Source organism: Equus asinus, chromosome 13 (genome assembly GCF_041296235.1).
Source record: "Equus asinus isolate D_3611 breed Donkey chromosome 13, EquAss-T2T_v2, whole genome shotgun sequence".
In the NCBI taxonomy this organism is placed as follows: domain Eukaryota; kingdom Metazoa; phylum Chordata; class Mammalia; order Perissodactyla; family Equidae; genus Equus; species Equus asinus.
Window position 1 is genome coordinate 33668844 of NC_091802.1, and position 21647 is coordinate 33690490.

Below are 21647 nucleotides of genomic sequence, written 5' to 3' on the forward strand. Positions count from 1 at the left end.
ACCTCTATGAGAACAGGATCTTATTTATTATTGATGACCCTTAGAGGTATATATCTGGTATAATATAGAATATATATGATGCACATAGTATGGTAAGTACTTGCTGAAGTTAATTCAATTAGCAGAGACCTACCTGCTTAGGGGGATCTGCAATAAGTAAGCTTGAGAAATGGGTCTTCTAGGCAAAAGAAACAGAAATTTAAAGGATCTGAAATAATAATCTTGGAGTATTTGAGAAATAACAAAATTTCCATGGGTGGCTAAAGCAGAATAGAGATGGAAGAATTGTAGTAGGTGGGCTCAGAGAAATAGAGGGCATGGGTTCTGTAGGGCCTTGCAGGCTATGGTAAGAGATTGGATTACAATCAAAGAGTAGTGAAACATCATTAGATGGCTTTAGGGAAAGAGAGTGTGTGACATGTTTTATATATTTAAGGGTAACTTTGGTTGTTCTACTTGGTAGAAAATAGACAGAAGTAAAAGTGAAACGTTAGGAGTCTGCCTTTGCCCAGTGAGAGATACTGGTGTCTCAGACAGCAGTGGAGATAGAGTCAGTATATTTAGGAGCTAGAGAAACTGTGCTTGCTGATAAATCGGAGGTGGGAGGCGGAGATAGAATGAGAAGAATCTAATAAAAACACTTCCTAGTCATTTGGCTTGAGTAACTGGGTGACTACTTTTGTAATTACAGCAGTGGACAAGGCGAGGTTGGTTGATATGTGGTTTGAACATATACATAAATCACAAGTATTATTTGGGGCATGTTAATTGAGGATGTCTAACAGACAGTTCTAACTGAGCATGAGACTTGAGATAAATGATTAAAATTTATTTTAAAACTTTACAAGGTATATTTGATATTATTGTCCTTACTAATGTAACTTGGTTAAGGTCATGTAAATTGGCAAAATCAAAATTCAAACCCTGGGCTGAGCCCTAAGCTAAAGTTGATTTGTTTATGCTGCTCTGCACTGCTCTGCCTAACCTGTTATGAAGCACCAAACAGACATTCAGATGGTGGTAATTTAAGGCAGGGTGTGATCCATAAAAGTTCTGTCTGAGAAGGAAGAACATTCTTTCACTGGGGTAATGCATGAGGTCTTCCTCAGGAAGGTAGTCGGTGAGTTGAAGGGGTCGAGTTTCAGCAGGCAGGCTAGAGGCAAAGACTTTCTGTCTGAGCCAGATGAGAAAGCCAGGTAGGAGCAAGAGCAGAGGAGTGGAAACATTGTTGATACACATTTGGGAATTGAACCTCAGCACAGACAGAAGAGAGAGTTTAGGGGTGGACAGGGTAAAGGAGAATGCTGGAATGCTGATGCTAGATCCTAGATGTCAAGGTAAAGAAATTAGACTTTATTCTGGAGAGGAAAACTTCAAGTTTTTGAGTAATCCTAGATGGATGGCCATATAAATGCAATGTAAAGTATATATCCCTCTCATAAAAAAAAACGTAAGAAGTCTAAGCCAAAGGGAACCAAAATCCAACTGTCTAACATTTGAGAAATCTGAAACTAAGATGACAGATTATTCAACAAAAATCATATAAAAGTGGGTGGTTAATCAATAGCATTGGAACTCGGATGTCTCAATACACGAGTGTCCTTTCCATTTCCCACGCAGTGCTATGGCCTATTCCTTGTCATCTCGTATACTGTTATTGTTCACGTCCATAATTCCTCTATCTTCACCACCTCAACCACAGTGCTTTGTACTGTATGGACTCAAAAGGTATTTGTTCAGAATTCTGTGCTGATGGTGGCTGTGATGACAAGCAATAGTTGTTTGTTGTTATTGTTGTTGTCTTATTTATCCACCTCTAGCCACAAAACTAAAACGTCAACTGGGACAGCAAAACCAAAACCCCAGAAATAACACCTACAAAAATACTAAGTATTCCTACCCACTCCCAAATATGGGTGACTGGAAAGAAACCACTGAAGGCAAGCCCTGCACGACATCAGTGACCACACAGTTGGAAATGAAGAGAAGGCTTGGGGACCTCTGATGACCTGTTATCCAGAGAACCTTAAAATGGCCTATAAGTACTCACTGGAAATTGGAGAAGTCCAGTCTGAGAATGGCAGTCCAAACTGGAAATGGCTTTTAAGGTTCCAATATGCAGTTGAGCGCAAGAGGCTAAAATAAGGTCAAAGGAAACATCTGGGCCCAGTGAACTCTCAAAACTAACCTACTGAAGCTCCCTTGCAGGATAAAGCCCCATACTGAGGAGACAGAATCCAAATTGACAAGACAGAGACAATAGGGGCAAAACCGTCAGACGTTTTGGGGATGGGAAAGAAAATCGATAGTTATCACAAATTACACAACGGTCTTTTAAACACTTCACAAAGACAGTACAGGGGAAGTTAGGGGCCATGAAGCCACATCTAACTGCAAAGGAGGCTGGGATATGTACCTAGCTGTGTGCCTGGGAAGAAAGGGTGGATACAGATTTTGGTACCCAATGGTAACCTCTACCACAAATAGAGCCATTGCTCTCCTGGAAGCTTAGAGGCATTTCCTGCTATTTGTAGAGATGGATTATATAAAATTAGAATCGTACTTTCATATATGTGTATGCAGACATGCTGAATTCATATCCAAATATTCTATTGTAAGCAAATTCATGTGTTATTAAATAATCTTCAAAAATATTTTGTTTACTGATTACAACACCCTCCACCTTTTTTTCTCTTTACTACTACTCTATCATTTGATATTAGGCTATACCAACAATTTTCTATTACAACTTGTGCTTGTGCATAACTGTCTATCCACATTAATGACTATTTTCTAAGGAAAAATTCCTAGTGGGGAATTTCTGTGTTGAAATTAATGAAGAACTTTTATGGTTCTTGCTATATATTGCCTACTTGTCTTATATAAATGTTCTACCAGTTTGCATTCTCACATGAGTATATCAGTAGTTTTCTTATATGTTGGATCATTATCACTTTTTAAAAAGCTTTGCCAGTTAGTAAGGAGGAATTGTCTCAACTTACATAAAACTTGTATTTATTGATTTTTTTATTGAAGATTGTCGTACTATCTTGTGGCCATTAAATTGATATTAAGGCAATCAGAAATCAGTCTCCAGAGCCCAGAATCATGTTAAATCCATTCAAATGAGGGAATCATGTAAGTCCATTTTCTTAAAGCAAGAAAGAAGTCTGGAAACTAGAGTTTTATGAATGACTTTAGGAGGAAAGATTGGCACATATTTGCCACACATCCAACCCATCTTTTCCGAGGACTTGGTAAGGAGTAACATTTTAACCTACACCACTAAACCCACACTCACGTTGTCTGTTGATTTCTCCTACACAGGATAAAGTTAATATAGTCTCCATAAAATCAGAGCTCATAGCTATTGAATGCCATTCAATAACTTCATGAAGAAAATGAAAATGCTGTGACTATAAACCCATTCTGCTGTATAATGTCGTGGATTATTAATATTGTCTAGTTCTATTAGGAAGGATATTCTTATCACTTCTTATCTTAAACAGAACATGTAACTTGATTACTATCAGTATGTGAAACTTCTGAGTTATATCTACGTTGTGAAATTCTAGAATATTATTTACCAACAGATTTTAATGCATCTAATACAAATGAGACATTTGGTGTTATAAGATAATTATTAGAGCTGATATAAATACATCAAAGATTCATTTGTTAATAGAAATATTGCTGCAAAGGAGTAAGGAGGATCAATTTCTAATCTTCTTTGGATTAGAATTCTGCATATTTTTTGTCATAACACAATATCTGACTGTTTACTTATCCACCTTGAAGAGACTTTTTCAGATCTGTATTCCCAACGCCTAGCTCATTGCTTGCTGTGTAGTAGTGGCTGAAAAAGTACTACCAAACTTTGATAATCCAAAAATTTTAAAACAACAGTAAGGCATTTGGAATATTATTGTATTCTGATCATTATTGTCATCATCATCACTATCACCGTTACTATCACTATTATTTTGTGACTTGTCCAAGGCCTGTTTCACACCTTGAATTTGAAAGTGACAAAGACTCAGAACTAATCAGTTTATCAAAAAGGAAGATTTCTCATTAGCACACAGGGGTGGATCCAAGGCATTCACAGATGCAAATGCAAATAAGCCTCCACAACAATTGGGCCCAACACTCAATTACTTTCAGTGCACTTTTTTCTTATTTTATTTCTACTCTTTTACACCTATTTGATTATCCTCCTTATTTTCTCAAATTGGCTTTCTCCACCTCTTAAATCCATGTATCTTCTTCCTTCCACCTGACTCATCGATAGCCAAGACATCAAAGGACCCAATAGGAGACTGTCTTCTTTTTCTAGTCCCAGTAGCCATAGTTCTGAGAAAGATACTGATTTGCCCAGCTTGAACCAGGGATCTAATTCTGAATAAATTTTCTCTGTTTGGAGTCACGATCATGTTATGACATGGGACACTATCATGTAATCATTCACAGAAATGAAGTTTGAAGATTAACCAATTTGATGAATGATCGATTTGGACAAAATTAATTGCTGAAGGCCATTTTCTAAGTCATCAATTTGCCAATTGATTAATTTGTCAAATTTGCCAAATATACTAATTGTTAAAAATGTTTTCCAAAGGGTTTGATGAGCCTGTTAACAGCTTTAATAAGAATGTACACTTTTGGTCACTGCTGACACAAAAACTTCTTGAAATATATATATTTAAATATTTTATATATATCTTACAGTAGATACATTTTAAACATATATAAATGTTTCAAAATATATACATACATGTATACACACATACAAATATATACAGGCATACAAATATGCACTTTTAATAACAATTTAAAATTAACCTAACCAAAGTTACAGTTAGCTGCTAAAAATAGCACATTATACCTAATTTACTTTAAATTTGGAAAATAAAAAATAACATCCAAAAGCCTCCTAAAAGAATCTGAAGGACTGAATCACATCATGTAAGAAATGCTAACATTTTGGTATCTAATAGGAAGTGATTGCAAACATCATCTTGTTAGCTGTTAGGAGAAAGATTCAACGTCAAACAGCAAAAGTGTCGAAGTGTGGAAGCCAGACACGGATGCCCTGAAGGGATAAATATAATGGTCTCTATGAATAGAAATAAACTAGCAAGTGACAGGAGCAACCACATCACATAATAAATTGTGGCAACTAATTTCTAGATATAACAATTGAAATTTAAAATGCCACATGAAATTGCCAAATGAATCCTAAAACTGTTAAAGATTAGAAATCCAAAATGAATGTGTTTTTTAAATTACATTAATATGAAAAACTTCCATATATAGTAGTAAAACTTTGGTTACAGAATCTATAATTCACATTTTGAAATAAATATATAAATATATTTAGAATTCTAATATTAACATTTTGAATTGAATGTTCATAAAGTTATATTTCAGCAGAAGAGACCAAAATTATATATTCTTATTAAGCTCTTAAAATGTTCCCATTAAAGCTCTTCAAACTTTCTCTTAATTTGTTAAAATCATAATTACCAAATTTCATATATTTGTTAAATCAGTTATTTAGCAAAGTATTCATCAGTAAGATTGGTTTTAGGCAGATTAATTATGTGGAAAAATAAATTCCAATAATTTGGTTTGGTGAATTTATTTTCACCAAATTGGTTTTATTTCATGGATGAATGGGGGACATTTGAATTCTCATAGATGTCTCCTACATGGAGGTCCCGGATCATGTCAGTGGAAGGTTACAAACAGGTGATACCCCAGATATCCCTATTTCTAGTTTAGCAGACATTCCTTCTCTTTTAGTGGTAGAAAACCACTTAAGTGCCAGTAAGCTAAAAATGTCATACTCCTAGATGGGATTGCTAAAGGATTTGAATTAAACTGAGCACTTAAATCATGTCTTTGAAATATCTTTCCCGCCCTACAACCAATCCAGTTTTCAGCTCCATGCCCCTTCTGGTTGAATCAGCACTAACTCTGTCAGAAGCCTTTGCCATCACATGCATACTACTGTGGCCCTTTTTAAGCCCTGTTCTGCTTCTGTAGCTTGCTTCAAAAATTGGTAGAGTAAAGGGGCTGGCCCAGTGGTGCAGTGTTTAAGTTCACGTGCTCCACTTTGGCGGTCTGGATCCTGCGTGCAGACACACACATGGCTTGTCAAGCCATGCTGTGGCAGGTGCCCCACATATAAAGCAGAGGAACATGGGCATGGATGTTAGCTCAGTGCCAGTCTTCCTCGGCAAAAAGAGGAGGATTGACAGTGTATGTTAGCTCAGGGCTAATCTTCCTCAAAAAAAAAAAAAAATTGGCAGAGTAAAGTATCCGCTATAGGTTTGGGATTAAGGCAGGTGCCTAATACAACATCAACAAATCAAACAGGTAGTAATGGACATCTTGATGCCCTAAACCAAAATCCATTTCCAGTCCCAAGAGAGAACCTCAGGAAGTGGGGATGTTTTGCGCGTGCATGCATGTGTATGCATATGTGTGAGTCTGTGGCTATGTGTATGCATGTGTGAGTGGTTGTATATCCTTGTACATTACAGATGTGATATTTGGGCATCCAAAATAAAAATAAGGAAGCCAGAGATCACCTAAACTTTGAGAAAACAGCATTTAAAAAAATGGGGCCACATCTACTGACTCAGCTGATCTAGAAATTAATTTATTAAACTGAATGAGTATTTAAAGACGCTCTTATAGATGCCAGGGTTGCAGGAGTAAACAAAACCGAAAGAGAAGTACAAATGCTCTCAAATGGGAGCTGTCTGCTATATTCCAAGAAGAGCAAGGAGGTTGATACAGCTGGAGGGAGTGAGAAACGGTACCGGTAGTATCAGGCGACCTCCAGGAGGTGACTGGAGGCCAGGCTGTGTAGGGGCTTGTGGTCATTATAAGGAATTATTGTGAGGATTCGTAAGGAATTTCAGGCAGTGTTGACAATTTCCTTTTCTTCATGCCTGACATTCACTAGATCACGAAAGTCTATAGGTCTACTCCTGGAACATCCACCTAATGCTTTTGCTTCTCTACTTTTGACTATCACTGCCCTGGACCAGCTCTCGCCATCTCTTGCTGGTACAGTTACAGCAGCCACGACACTGGGCACTCTGATTGTCTCCATCTCCACATCACCACAAGAGAAGTCTTCCTCAATTCCCTTAAAAACATGAATCTAATCACAGAAAGATTTTAAACATTCTCACTGCAATGCGATAAATCCCAAATGCTAGCAAGGCATTCAGGACGGTGGCAAATCTTGTCTCAACTTAATTTTTCAGCCGAATCTCTAGGTAGTACCCTCTCTCTCAACCTCTCTATGTCTGTAACCATCCACCCATACTTCATTTGGAATCAGATAACTTGACATCAGGCCTCAGTGCCTTTGCTCTCAATAGCATTTTGCACTTTATTATATCATTTAATGCTATTTAAGGCACTGGGCTCTGTGTCCATGCGCTGTTCCTATCTGTGTTATAAGCACCATGTATGCCTTATAGTGCATATTCAACCTATTAGGCCTTTTCTGGATATCTTGGGAGGGCAGGAGTGGGGAGATCATCCGGATGCTCCTAGTAGAAGTACCAGGTACTCGATAGTAAGGAGCAATGACTGGGCAGTAGTGACTGACAGCAAACGTCTAGGTATAGGGTATGTTGAAGAATGTGGGCTCTGGAGTCAGAATGTTTGATATTGAGAAAGTGACAAATTCCTGCGTGCAAACTAGAGATAATGACAATGCCAAACTCATTGGGTTACTGCAATGATTATCACAGTGCCCGACACACAGCACATTCTCAATAAATGTTAGCTATCGTGCGTATTATAAACCAGGTGCACCACTTCACAGGTGAGAATAAATCCACCCTGTTAAGACAGAGGCAGGTGTAGGGAAACCATGAGAGGTCAAGTGGAAGATAACAGGGGCTTCAGGGAAAGATAAATCATGTTTTTGCTACAAGGAGGACTCCTGGGATAGGTGTAAGCACATTGATTTACTGGGTGCAGCCATGAGTTTGTGGATTCTTCGGGCAATGGCAGGGCTCCTGGGCACCCCACTGAAAGGCAGCTATGACACAGTAACACAGAAACCATATACCTCCATGCAAGTGTCATATGTGAAGCATCCCAGAGAATACTCACTTCTTGGAACCACAGTTAGTCGGAGAAGAGAATTTACAATATACCTGGTGGTTTGGAACCATAAAATGGCATTTTGCTCTATTTTATAATTGAATTCTACTCCCAAGTTGGTGCAGCCAAGATAATTACTTGCTATTATATATATTCCTGGAGCCTATTGTATGGAATAACGCATAACAGGTCTCAATAAGTTTTTGCTGAATGAATTAATGCTGAATCTTCACTTCCTCTTGGCAATCAATATTTTAATTACATTGTGGCAGTTATGGTTAATTCATGAAGCACTAATGGGAAACAAGCACATTCCACAGGGAGAAAATATAGACCGGAATGCAACAAATAGCACCATGGACACCGTTAGGTAAATATATTAGTCTCTCTTCTCCTCTGCCTGTCTACTATAATCTGAATCCCATATGGAATAAAACAGCAGGCTTCACGCCTTCTATTATCTTCATTTATATTCATTTTACAACCATTCTTTTAGTCTTTGAGGCTTAACATGTTGGTGCTAACATTGAGTCACATTTTTACCCTCCCTATTCCTTCAATCAACCAATATTTGAGCATCTATATATTGGTTGAGCATCTGCTATATACTAGGCATACTGTTAAGTGTTGAAGAAACAACGATTAAAGAGGAAGACCATGCTCTCCAAGTGCTCAAGGTTTGCTGTGGGAAGAGACAAGTAAAGAGAAAACTGCTAGGTCCTGTTTTTGAGAAACACTTAGAGAAATTTGAAGACCCAGAAGGTGATTCCCGGGCTGGATCTTGAAGGAGGAACCAGGTCAATTCATAGAGGCAGCTGTAGGGAAATTGATCTCTCGGAAATCTTTGGGGCCCATACTCTTTTCCTGGCAATTTGGCCAGATAGTATGTTGAGGGTAAGTTTTATTTATCTTCATGGGTGAATTACACCTCCTGACACCCTCTCCTCTTAGCTGCATGAAAATGGCATGAAAAATGTAAAAGTAGAATAACTATCCATCAAAGTTTGATGGGGCGGTCCTGTTCCACACCTTTTATCCAGTTTAATTATTAATAGTATCCTCTTCCACTGTCAGAGTGTATTGACTTAAGCAATAAATTATACCATCACCCTATTAAAGAATGACCAAGACAGCCTTAATGTTTCCTTCAGTCTGACTAAACTTTAGACAGGCTTTTTCCTGCCTCTAGGCCCCTGACCTCTCTCTCACCCACTGTCCTTACATAATCCAGAAGCCTAACCACAGAATTTACTTCCCCTCCCTTTTAGAGCACTTACTGTAGAAAATATGTAATTGTAAATTCTTTTTTGCCCTTTTCAGTTGCAAGTCTTTTTAAAGGCTTCTTGCAACTAGTCCCCCTCCTTTGGTGCTTTCCAAAAGGCACCTCATTAACATAAACCCAATGGTGCTGGAAAGGGGCTTGTTATGAATTACAAGACACTCACTTCACCTTTACAGTTCTGAAGCAATTTCAGGAACTGAGGACAAGAGATCAAATATTGTAACAAAAGATGCTCTCATTGCTCTCATTCTTAGGAAATTCCAAGGGTTTTGGGAGCTGTGACTGGGAGGAACCACGGACTAAGTCCAAATATATGCAAAACATATTATAGTCATCTGAACGACCAACTATGTATTTCTTATGAATCACAATATCCCAAATGCCTAGTTGCTCCTAAAGAGGGGTGGTGATCATTATTGCTGTTAGGGGCCTGGAAGATGACTTTTTTGCCACATAGTGTTTTATGAACTGGCATCTGGACTCTTGTTCAGTTTTCTCGCTGTTGTGGCTCATAGTTCATTTTCTGCACAGTGATTGCTTTAATCTCTGAAGAAAGGCACTTTGGTTTTACACACAAGCTTACACTATGTTTTGTGTGTGAGAGGAAACTCTTCACCATGGTCCACCTTGTTCTCTACACAAAGTATTTCTTTATATTTGTATTGTCAACTGGCATACTTCTCAGGCCTCCACAGTGGCTTGTTTGATTAAAATGGAAAGTTGTGTCAAATAATTTCCCAGTTTTAAGTCGTCCTCCCAGAGTCTCTTTCCCCACTCACCTCAACTGTCTCACTTATCTTTCGAACAAAGACTTTCAAATTGGAAAGTGCTAGAGAAGGGACTCTTGCTAGTCATGGTAGATAAAGGATGGCAAGAGGCCTCTAATGTTTTGTGTGCAACTTGACCTTAGACAAGAAAGGCCAACCAGCAATTATAGCATAGACAGCAGGCAATGATTGTTCCTTTTCTTTATCTGGGACATTGTGGACTCTTCAAACATACTTCAGTAATTACCCAGTGGGAGTGGCATTTGCGAGTTGTAAGTAGTTGGTTCAAGGGTTAAATGTATTTTTTAAACACCTAGAGTTGAAACGAAACAACTTAAAAAGTTTAGCAAAAGCTTTTGGAAGAGATTACTAACAGGTATTTGTTAACAAACGTAAGGGTGCCTGTTATCTAACTTTTGGGTTTTGTTTCAAATAGCCCATGATGTAGTAATCTGGTCTGCCCAATACATATCTTATCTTTTTTTTTTTTAAGAATGGCCCTGAGCTAGAAATGCAAATCAAAACTACACTAAGATTTCACCTTACACCCGTTAGAATGACAAAAATATCTAAAACTAATAGCAACAAATGTTGGAGAGGTTGCGGAGAAAAAGGAACCCTCATACACTGCTGGTGGGAATGCAAACTGGTGCAGCCACTATGGAAAACAGTATGGAGATTCCTCAAAAAACTGAAAATAGAACTACCATATGATCCAGCCATCCCACTACTGGGTATTTATCCAAAGAGCCTGAAGTCAGCAATCCCAAAAGTCCTGTGCACCCCAATGTTTATTGCAGCACTGTTTACAATAGCCAAGATGTGGAAGCAACCTAAGTGCCCATCAACAGACGAATGGATAAAGAAGATGTGGTACATATTTACAATGGAATACTACTCAGCTGCAAAACAGAACAAAATCATTCCATTTGTAATAACATGGATGGACCTTGAGAGAATTATGTTGAGTGAAATAAGCCAGCGAGAGAAGGATAATCTGTGTATGACTCCACTCATATGAGGAATTTAAAACTATGGACCAAGAACAGTTTAGTGGATACCAGGGGAAAGGTGGGGTGGGGGGTGGGCACAAAGGGTGAAGTGGTACACCTACAACATGACTGACAAACACTAATGTACAACTGAAATTTCACAAGATTGTAACCTATCAATAACTCAATAAAAAAAATTAAATAAATAAATATCAACAACGAAAAAAAAAAAAAAAAAGAATGGCCCTGAGCTAAAGTCTGTTGCCAATCTTCCTCTTCTCTTTTTCTCCCCAAAGCCCCAGTACATAGTCGTTTATCCTAGTTCTCAGTCATTCCAGTTCTTCTATGTGGGACGTCGCCTCAGCACAGCCTGATGAGTGGTGCCATGTCCGTGCCCAGGATCCAAACCAAAGAACCCCAGGCCACCGAAGTGGAGCATGCAAACTTAACCACTCGACCATGGGGTCGGCCCCCTAACTACTTTTTTAATGAAAGAAAAGAGTTCAAATATTCTGCATGAAATTAATAGCGAAAAGTCACTATTTTCAAAGTAAGTGGTTGTAGTTTGCTCCTGAGCTATGTCTGCCCCTGCTTTTCACAAGTATCAGTAGACGCGTGGTGAAGTGGAGGGATGCCAAGTCAGGAGCCAATGTTTGCCAGAGTGATGGAATTCTTCCTGGGAAAGAATTGACTATAGAGCAGTATAGAGAGCCAAGCAGGACAAGCACGCCCACTATAAAACTATCTTGAAGCAGTGGTTATATGAAGAGAGGGACAGTTTTGAGAACAGTCTGCTCTCTAGTGCTCAGATTTACCTCCCAAGCATGTGGATTTATAGTGGTGGTCGTGGAAGAAGGGAGGATACTGGATAAAGCTTTGAGGCTCATAGTTCAAATAACCATCATCACTAGGCTAAAATATTCTCTTTCCCGGACATTGACTGGCTTGGAATCTTCAACTTTCCTTTTCTGCCTTCCGGTGTGGGCCAACTCTCTTCTAGTTGGACCACGTATTTTTTGTGCAAACTGATTGCTAATCAGGCTTTGCAGGACAGATGTGTAAGCAAGCTGCATTAATATTAATTCCTTAAATGTGTGGTGCACCACCTGACCAAAGGCCATCAACCTCTGCTCCTCTTCCACTACCCACAAGCACCCTCGCTTTACTCCAAACCACTTTGTCTAGGAATTCTCAGGATGGTTTCTCAACCACTCTGGATGATGCCCTGTGGTCAAACATTTTCTCAGATGTCCTCACCAGGGTTCTGCAGCACTGTTCCTGTTGTCAGTGTCTGTTATCAAAGGGAACACAGCTGCCTGCTCAAGGCTTTAAGGTTCCTGAGCAATGCTAGATTCGACACAGAAGTGGGCACATTATCCTCCTCTCTGAGTTTGCCTTGTCTTCTGTCACCTGGCCTCAGAATTGTATGCTTGCAGCTCTAACTGTACAGAGTCCTTCAGAATAACAGTGTTTGCAGCTTCTGCCTCTGTATTTCTTTACCTCAGACTTTAAAGAAGGTCCTCAGGTGAGTGGAACGAGGTAGAAGCCATTATAATGCAATTCTCCATGAATAATTATGAATAGAATCATGATAACAGCCATAGCAAACCACCTACTAAGTGCTTAGTGAAGTCCAGATACTGATCTATGCACCTAGCACGTGTCAGGCATTCTTATAAATAATTCTTCAAGCAATGCTATGAAGTTGGGGGTATTATGTCCATTTCGCTGATAAGGATCCTGAGTCTTGGAGAAATTAAGTAAAGTCCAATGAGAGAACTACGACTTAAACTCAACTCTGGCTGATTCCAAATCTATTCCCCTCTACTGTGACTTTCCTACCCCTTCCTTTGCCTGTTCTCCTAGCGATTGGACATACAGTCCTCTCTTCTCGCTCTTCTAGACAGAATCTATCTGCATAGCCACTTGTTAAAAACAAGGAGGAAATCAGATGAAAATAAAATAAAAGGAAGAAAAGAAGCTCAAAAGATACCCACAGATAGTCAAACCTGAATTTCACTTGGGACTCAGGGCATTGTGCGACATTTAGAAATAATAGTATCTTCAATCTGGTTCAATCAAATAGTGTAGTTTATGAGATTTTATTTTATTTTATTTTTTGGTGTCCTTAAGACACAACAGACAGCAAAGCTCTCAACTAATGGATTTATTCCTCTATTCAATAGTTCATTATCAGATGCCTAAAATATGCTTTGATACTGTGCTAGGTGCTGAGAATTCAATAGTAAAAAAATAAAGTCTTTTTGTTCATGCAGTTAATAGTCTGGTAGGGGCAACTAGCCTTAGGCAAAAAACTGCACAAGTATTTAATGAATAAAATTGTGTTAAATGCTAAAAAGGAAAAATACAGTATGATCTAAAAGCATTTAAGACATAAGATGTAATCTTGTCTGGGTTGAACTTTCAGATGAGAACGTTGGGTGGGTATGCTTTATAGTTAGCCTTATGATCTTTTCTTTTTTCCTTATGTTTCCATTTTGCCATAGCTGACAAAGGATAATTATTATAATAATTGATATTCTAGCTATGACAGTGTTGGGGCCCAGGGAAGATCGCCCCAAAATATCCCACAATGGCATATTGACTATTTTGAATTAAAGCTATTTGAGAAACAAAATGATTATTCTGGTCCTCCTGTCTCTGTTCCCCCTGAAAGCAGGAAATGAATCTCCCCTGTGAAAGATGCTCTCCTCGTTATCCTGATCACAGAGCTAGAGAATTCTGGGCAGAGAAGTTGGCATCAACAAACTTTGTTAATTTATCATCTCGACCCTAAACTCTGTTTATATTCTTCACTAATTACGTACCCCAAATCTAAGTTTCTTAGTCCTGTCAATTCCTCACAAATGTCCTTTGTGTAAAAGATGTATGTACTACCTGCTTTGCTCACTCTCCGAGCATCGTTTTCGTGATTCCCCCATGTACGCATAAATTGGGTTTTTCTCCTGTTACTCTGGTCTTGTGTATTAGTCCAGCCATAAGAACACAAGAAGGGCAGAAAGGGATGTTCCCCCTCCCGGACAGTGGCATATACAAAGCTCTTAGCTTCATACTTGGCACACAGCACATGCTTGATAAGTAACAGCTCCCTTTTTCTCTGGTATCCCTGCCACATACGTACTTTCTGCCTCACCTTCATGACTCATCACATTTAACTGAATCTAAAATAACACAGTTTGATAATGAGGAACAATTTTTTCCCTGTTGACTAATTCATTATTTCCTTTTTTTTTTTTTTTTGACGAAAATTAGCCCTGAACTAACATCCACCACCAATCCTCCTCTTTTGTGCTGAGGAAGATTGACCCTGAGCTAACACTTGTGCCAGTCTTCCTCTACTTTATATGTAGGATGTCTGCCACAGCATGGCTTGATAAGCAGTGCATAGCTCTGTGCCTGGGATCCGAACCAGCGAACCCCGGGCTGCCAAAGAGGAGCATGTGAACTTAACCGTTAAGCCACTAGGCCAACCCCCTTTTCTTTTCATCTAGGCCTTTAAAAAAACCTCCCTTGCCACATGCTATGGTACATGAATGGGTGAGAGACAGATGATAGGCGCAAACGACTCTAATACTGATGTATACTCCCTGTTTTTTCTTCTATTCCAATCTAGCTCCTGCTCTTAATTCTTTTGACTCTCGCAACATCTTGGCTATTCCCAAATATTCACCTCTGTTGGTTCCACATGCTAGTTTATGATATCTGTCTTGGATGCTTTCCCAGTAATGATCTATTTAGGTAAACATTTCCCGGGTGAAAAACTGCACATGCCATAATATTCAGATTTTATATTTTTTTAACCAGCTAAAAATAAAAGTGTTGAAGGGTTATCCATTTCAGTTGATAGCAGTATACCTCTGCCCAGTTGAGACAGTTTAACCTTGTGAAGCAGTTAGTTCATCCCAAATGGATGGACTGGCTCCCCACCTGATGGCTGTCTGCAAAGCTGTCAAGGCCTGAAGGATCGACCCCTCGAGCAAGCATTATAATGGATACCATATCCTTTAACACATTATTGTTAATATAGATTACAGAGGTTTTCCTGGATGATGTACTCCACCCAAGTTTTTAGCCAAGACAGGGAGAAGTCTCTATAAAACATTTGTGCATTCAATTGATTTCTGGTGAAATAAAGGAGAAAAATGAAGAAAAGAAAGTGACAAATTATTGTTTTCAAATATGTGAAAGACTGTCCTTGGAAAGCAGGATTGAATGCATGAGGTCTAATTCCAAGGGGCAGATCTAGGCTAAAGAGGATGATGGGTAAAAATTAGACTACTGGGGGTGAGCACGACGAAGTGTATTCAGGAATTGATAAACAATAATGTGCACACAAAATTACACACGTTATAAACCATTATAATCCCAATAAAATTACTTGGGAAAAATAAAAGAGAACAGTCCTGAGGCCAATAAGCAAGGGATGTAGAAAGGCACATTGTGATACCACATAAAGACAGCCTTTATGACAGAATTCTTAAACAAAATGAATTGGCGTGTCATATGGTTATGAGCCCTAACTTCCAAATTAACCAAATTGACAGCTGTAAAGGATTCTGTACATGAGAGTTTTCTTTGACCGGAAGTTCAGTTAGATGATCTCCATTGTCCTTAACCCCTCTAAATTCCTATGGCTCTAAAGCAATTTTTTTTCCTTTAATTACAAAGCAGGGGGGAACATATCACAGTAGAAGTCTTTAAGAATACATTAGATACACTTTCATCAAGGAAAAATATTCTCCAGAGTTAATTCATGCAAAGCGTAATTAATAATGCACTGCTTTCTCAAAAGTTCATGTTTTGCTTTATTTTTATTTTTATCTCAGCATAACTTATAACAGAAGTGGCTTTGAACCTTACAATCATAAGATTCATGATTTCATGCCCATAATGGGCAGTGAATACTAAACAATAAACAGGAGATGTGTTTGATCCTCCCTGTCAAATCTACATCAAAAATGGATGGATTGTTTCAGTGTTTCCACAAGTGTCCGGAACATAGGCTTGCCCTTTTTACATATGTCAATTACATTTACAGTTTTGGAGCAATGTAATGATTTTTTTTCTAATTCATTTTATCATCAGGGTGCTAAGGAAGAAAGGGATTACCTAAGCTGAACCCTTCTATTCTGTGAGGATATATGCTCACAGAAGTTAAGTGACAATGAGAAGAAGGAATAAACATTGCATACATCCTAATTGAGGTGTTGACTATGACGCTCCATGAGCCCCCTTGATGAGAACCTCAGGACCTTGTTAGCCTCATACTACGGTCCTATATGGCTCAAATACCTACTTAGCTAATCTAATCAAGCATTAGGTCCACGTCAGATTGAGTCAGTATTGATGCTAGGAGTCCTGAGATCCTCAGACCTAATTTATTGTCTCTAAGCAAACCTTTACTGAGTGCTTATTATGTGCCAGACTCTATATGTGAAGCCCTTAGGACAGAGCTATCAAGAACATAAAATTCCCATACTCAAGGAACTCTTATCTAGAAAAGAAGACAAACAGTATAGAGAGTCAAGAAGCAGTATGTGCTCTGGCAGAGTGAAGGGATATGAGCTTATGGGATGAAAGCCTGTAACTTATTCAGGTATCAAAAGAACAGGGACTTTGTTTTATTTACTGCAAATCTCTAGTGCTTAGAATACTACGTGTGCAAGAATTCTAGAAAGAAGAAGAATGTGCAAAGGCATAGAGTCAAGTCAAGAGAGAACAGCTGGAGTTCAGTATGGCTAAAATTCAGTGTGCACACAGAATGTGGTGAAAGATGAGGCTGGAGGTTGACATAGGAGCAAGATCAGACAAGTGGGGTGGCCACACCAAGAAGCTTCTGTTCCTCCTGAGAGTCAATGGAAGAGTTTTAAGTGGGGCAGAAATTAATCTGATGCCTGTGTATAGGAGGAAGGAAATAATGTATGGAGAGTGGAGGGAGGGCATTGAGCAAGTCACTGGAGAAAAGGAGAACAATTGGGAGGGTGGCTAAACAGGCCAAATGAAAAAAAAATTAGTGAAAGTGCTGATAAGGATCCTTTGCCATAAATTTGTATGATATATCCTTATGCAGTTACTTTAAACTTGATATATCATTTACTTCTAATGTCATTTCTTAATATGAATATGAATTAATGTGCTACGAGAGTTCATTTTCTCCTAACTTGGGGTGTCCCTGTGAAGACGGTGTTTAAGCCCCAGGAAGGGTATTCCTGGGAGAGGTGGCAGCTTGTGTCAAGATTTGGAGAGGAAGAGGGGAGCGGGAAGTTCATTTCAGCTGAAGTGTAACGGATGGAGTCTGAACTAGGAAAGGCAGACAGAAGCAAGATCATAAGGGGCTTTCTGCACTAGGTTAAGGAGCTTGAATATAATGATCCTGAAGCTATAAATAATCTGAAGCAAAGAAGTGCCATGATCTAGGAAATGCCAACAGTCAAAATATACTCATCTCTGGGCAGACATGTAAGCTCTGCAATGACTCAAGCTCCTACTCTAAGAGCACCCCGCGAGCAATACTTTAGGTTGAGCAAATACAAGGCAAACAGACAAACAAACAAATAAATCAGTAATTTCAATCTGCTTTTCAGTCTTTACTATGACTTGTTCATTTGCATTATTTTTAAATTTTTTCCTCTTATTTATGGTGGAAGTTGAGGCTTTATTCTCATTCCTATGTCCGCCTCTTAGGTGGATAAAATTCACCTATTTAAAGTATAGAGAGACCTTTAGTGGCAAACACGATACAGTCTATACAGAAGTTGAAATGTAATGATGTCCACCTGAAATTATATAATGTTATAAACCAATGTTATCTCAATAAAAATTAAAATAAGACAACCAAAAAAGTAAAGTGTATGGAGTGGTGTGGAAAAGATGAGGACAAGAATGTGGTTTGTTTGCTAAAATCATCTAGTATAGGCTTGGAAATGCCAATGCTCAGAAAAAGGTAAGGAAGAGAGAGGGCGTGTCATTACCATGATGAAAGCTGAGATCAAAGACTTCCTGCTAAAAGTCCGTGGTTACCAGGGGCTCACTGGTCAGTGGATGGTTCATGATGGTTGAAAGTTTGTTTTAGATGGAAGAACAAAGATGGGAGTGAGTGGGTGAGTCAGTAATAACTAATTCAACCTGAAAGACATCTGGACCAGTAAGAAATTCCAAAGAGAAACTTTTAAAATTCAGTGATCCAAAAGGGACATGGCTAGAAATTGTGTGCAAGGACCATAGCAGGGTCACCTTCATGCATGTCATACTAAACCTGCCTTCTGACAAATCTAAGTCTCAGTTTCTCTCTCTTTCTCTTTCTCTTTCTTTCTCTCTCTCTCTCTCACACACACACCATAGAAAATAGAAATATTTTTTTGTTATTACTGCACTCGCTCATGTTGTAAAAATAAAACTGATCTCCTACTCACTTTTTATGTGCCAAGTTTTACATTTTTATATAATCTAATTCTCTCCCAAACCCTAGGATATAGGTCCAATTATTGCATCCATTTTAAGGTCAGGAACCCAAATCTCAGAAACATTAAATAATTTGTACAAGAATAAATGACACACCCTTTTGGAAAACATAGAGTTACGATTTGACTCTTCAATCCATTCCTAAGTATATACCCAGGAGAAATGAAACATGTCCACACAAAACTTATAGCAAATGTTCATACCAGCATTATTTATAAAAGCCCCAAATTGGAAACAATCTAACTGCCCATCAACTGGTAAACTGATAAATTGTGGTTTGTCCATACAATGGAATTTTATTCAAGAATAAAAAGAAATGAGGTACTGATACATGGTACAACATGGTAAACTTTGAAACCATCATGCTATGTGAAAGAAGACTTGACAAAAGACTACATATTTCACAATTCCTTTTATGTGAAGTGTCATAAACAGACAAATCCATAATGACTGAAAGTAGATGAGTGATTGCCTGGCGCTGGGGCCAGGAAGTGGTGGGAAGGGAAAGGAAAAGGTAAAGACTGCTAATGGGTTCTTTTCTGGAATGTGATAAATGTTTAAAACTAGATTGTGGTGATGGTTCACAATTTTGTGAATATACTAAAAAACACTGAACTGTATACTTTAAATGGAAGAATTTTATGGTACGTGAAATTTATCTCAATAGAGTTTAAATGGTAGAGCCAGGATTTATACTCAGGCAGCCTGTAATACCTGAATTTGTGACTGATACACACATCAATCTTCTATTTATATATGGGGATTGTCACCATTAATTGGCTCCTATGAAGTGCAAAAGACAGTTTCCATAGATCCTCTTGCCTCTTAACTTCACCTAAATGCTAAAATCTATGCAGCGCAAGTCATCAAATTAATTATCTCCACTCCTTCAAAATGACAACTCCCCGGCCTCATTTTCTTCTTTTGTGGAGTCAACATCCTTTCTCTTTTCTAAAGTAAACTTCTTCACTTAAGCTTCTTGATTCTGTCTCTTCTCTTACTTTGCTCCACCTTTGACCCCTCTCTGGAAATTCTATTCCCCTCTATTGCTTGTACTCTGGCTACAACACACTCAGATAGTCTCTATCCTTAGAAGAGAAACACAGCAAAACAAGAAGTGTTTCTGTGCCCTTCTTTTCCTCCTCAACCTATTACCCTATATCTTGCTTTCCGACTGCTAAACTTCTTGTAAGAGATCACCTGATGGTTCCATTGCTTCCAATTCCACATAGTAAAACCTCATGCCCTCACAGTGGCCTTCATCCTTACTGCTCATGTGTTCTTTAAATATGCCTTCTAATGACCTCTAATGGCCAAATCCAGCAGATTTTCTAAACCCCAAATCTGGAGGCAAAGCAGAGTGAAACATGAAGAAGATTTAGGCATCAGCACTTAAATCCAAAGTCTACCACTCTCTGAATCTGAATTTTCCTATTTTAATTAGTATAGCAAAAGGTACTGAAAACATCATTGTTGTGTCAGAAATACTCATCAACCTTAAAGAGTGCTAGACATATACTTTATAATATATGTTGAACAATCTGAGTTAACACTTCTGGATTTCAAGAAATGAAGAGACAAACTTCAACTAACCTGATCTTTAAATTATATTGATTGTGCCTTCCATAGAAAATATAAAAAGTTAAGGCAAGAATATTCATTTGAGGAAAAAATAAAACTACTTCTATAGATTTTATTTATTTCAACTTTTAATGTGGTATGTATGAAAGGATCTGTAGGACACTAAAGTGTAATATAAACTAAATTCATGTTGTAATAATTATTGTTTTCTATTCCTTCTTAGAATCAAATTCTGCTTATTATCTTACTTTCACTTGAGTAAAACACACTTACTGTCCTTTATAGGTTATATGCATAAATGTAAATATACTTGGAGAGAAAATTTCAGGGTTCTCACTATACTCTCCTGATACTATAAAGGCAAAGCTTTTGTTTTTGAGGATGATTAGCCCTAAGCTAACTACTGCCAATCCTCCTCTTTTTGCAGAGGAAGACTGGCCCTGAGCTAATATCTGTGCCCATCTTCCTCTACTTTATACGTGGGACGCCTACCACAGCACGGCGTGCCAAGCGGTGCCATGTCTACTCCCGGGATCCGAACCGGCGAACCCCGGGCTGCAGAGAAGCAGAACATGCAAACTTAACCACTGCGCCACAGGGCTGGCCCCAAGGCAAAGCTTTTTAAAACTTATTTACACTAAAAATATTGCTTGGAGTCATTAGCAAGTGGGAATAAAGACTTCTAAAACCAGTGATCAACAGAGGCTATTGATACCCCTAACAAGCACAAGTAAAATGTAAATATCAAACCCAATATCCTCATTTGCATTCTCTATCGGATTAGAGCTGTCTTGCTGGAAGTTAGAGGTTGAAGAAGTGAGCAAAGAAGCATTCATAGTAAATTTAAGCTTCATTTAGCTCTACTGTTGGTATCAACTGGTTACTGGAGCAATGATTTAAAAAATAATGGAAGAACTTTATGTCCAAAATTATTTCTTATACTCATTTCAAGCTAAGAGCCAGTGGTAGGAAGAATTTTGGCCCCCATAATCTTGACCTCTTGGTGTTACTCCTGTGAATACATCCTAAAAGGGATTTCAAAGACGTAATTAAGATTACCAACTATTTGACCTTAGATTTGTAGGATCATCCTAGATTTTCCAAGTGGGCCTAACCTAATCACATGAGCCCTTACAAGATCTTTGACTGGTCACAGAAAAAGTCAGAGATTTGAAGAACAAGGATTTGACATAATTCTCTTTGCTCAAAAATGAATTACAATTATGAAGAACTGAATTCTTCCACCAATCTGAATCAACCGAGTCAATCCAACAGTCCAGCTGGCATCTTGATTTAGACCTTGTGAGGCCCTACACAGAGGATCCAACTGAACCACACTGTGCTTAGCCTTCTAACCATGGAACTGTGACATAATAAATGGATGTCATTATGCGCCTCTAAGTTTGT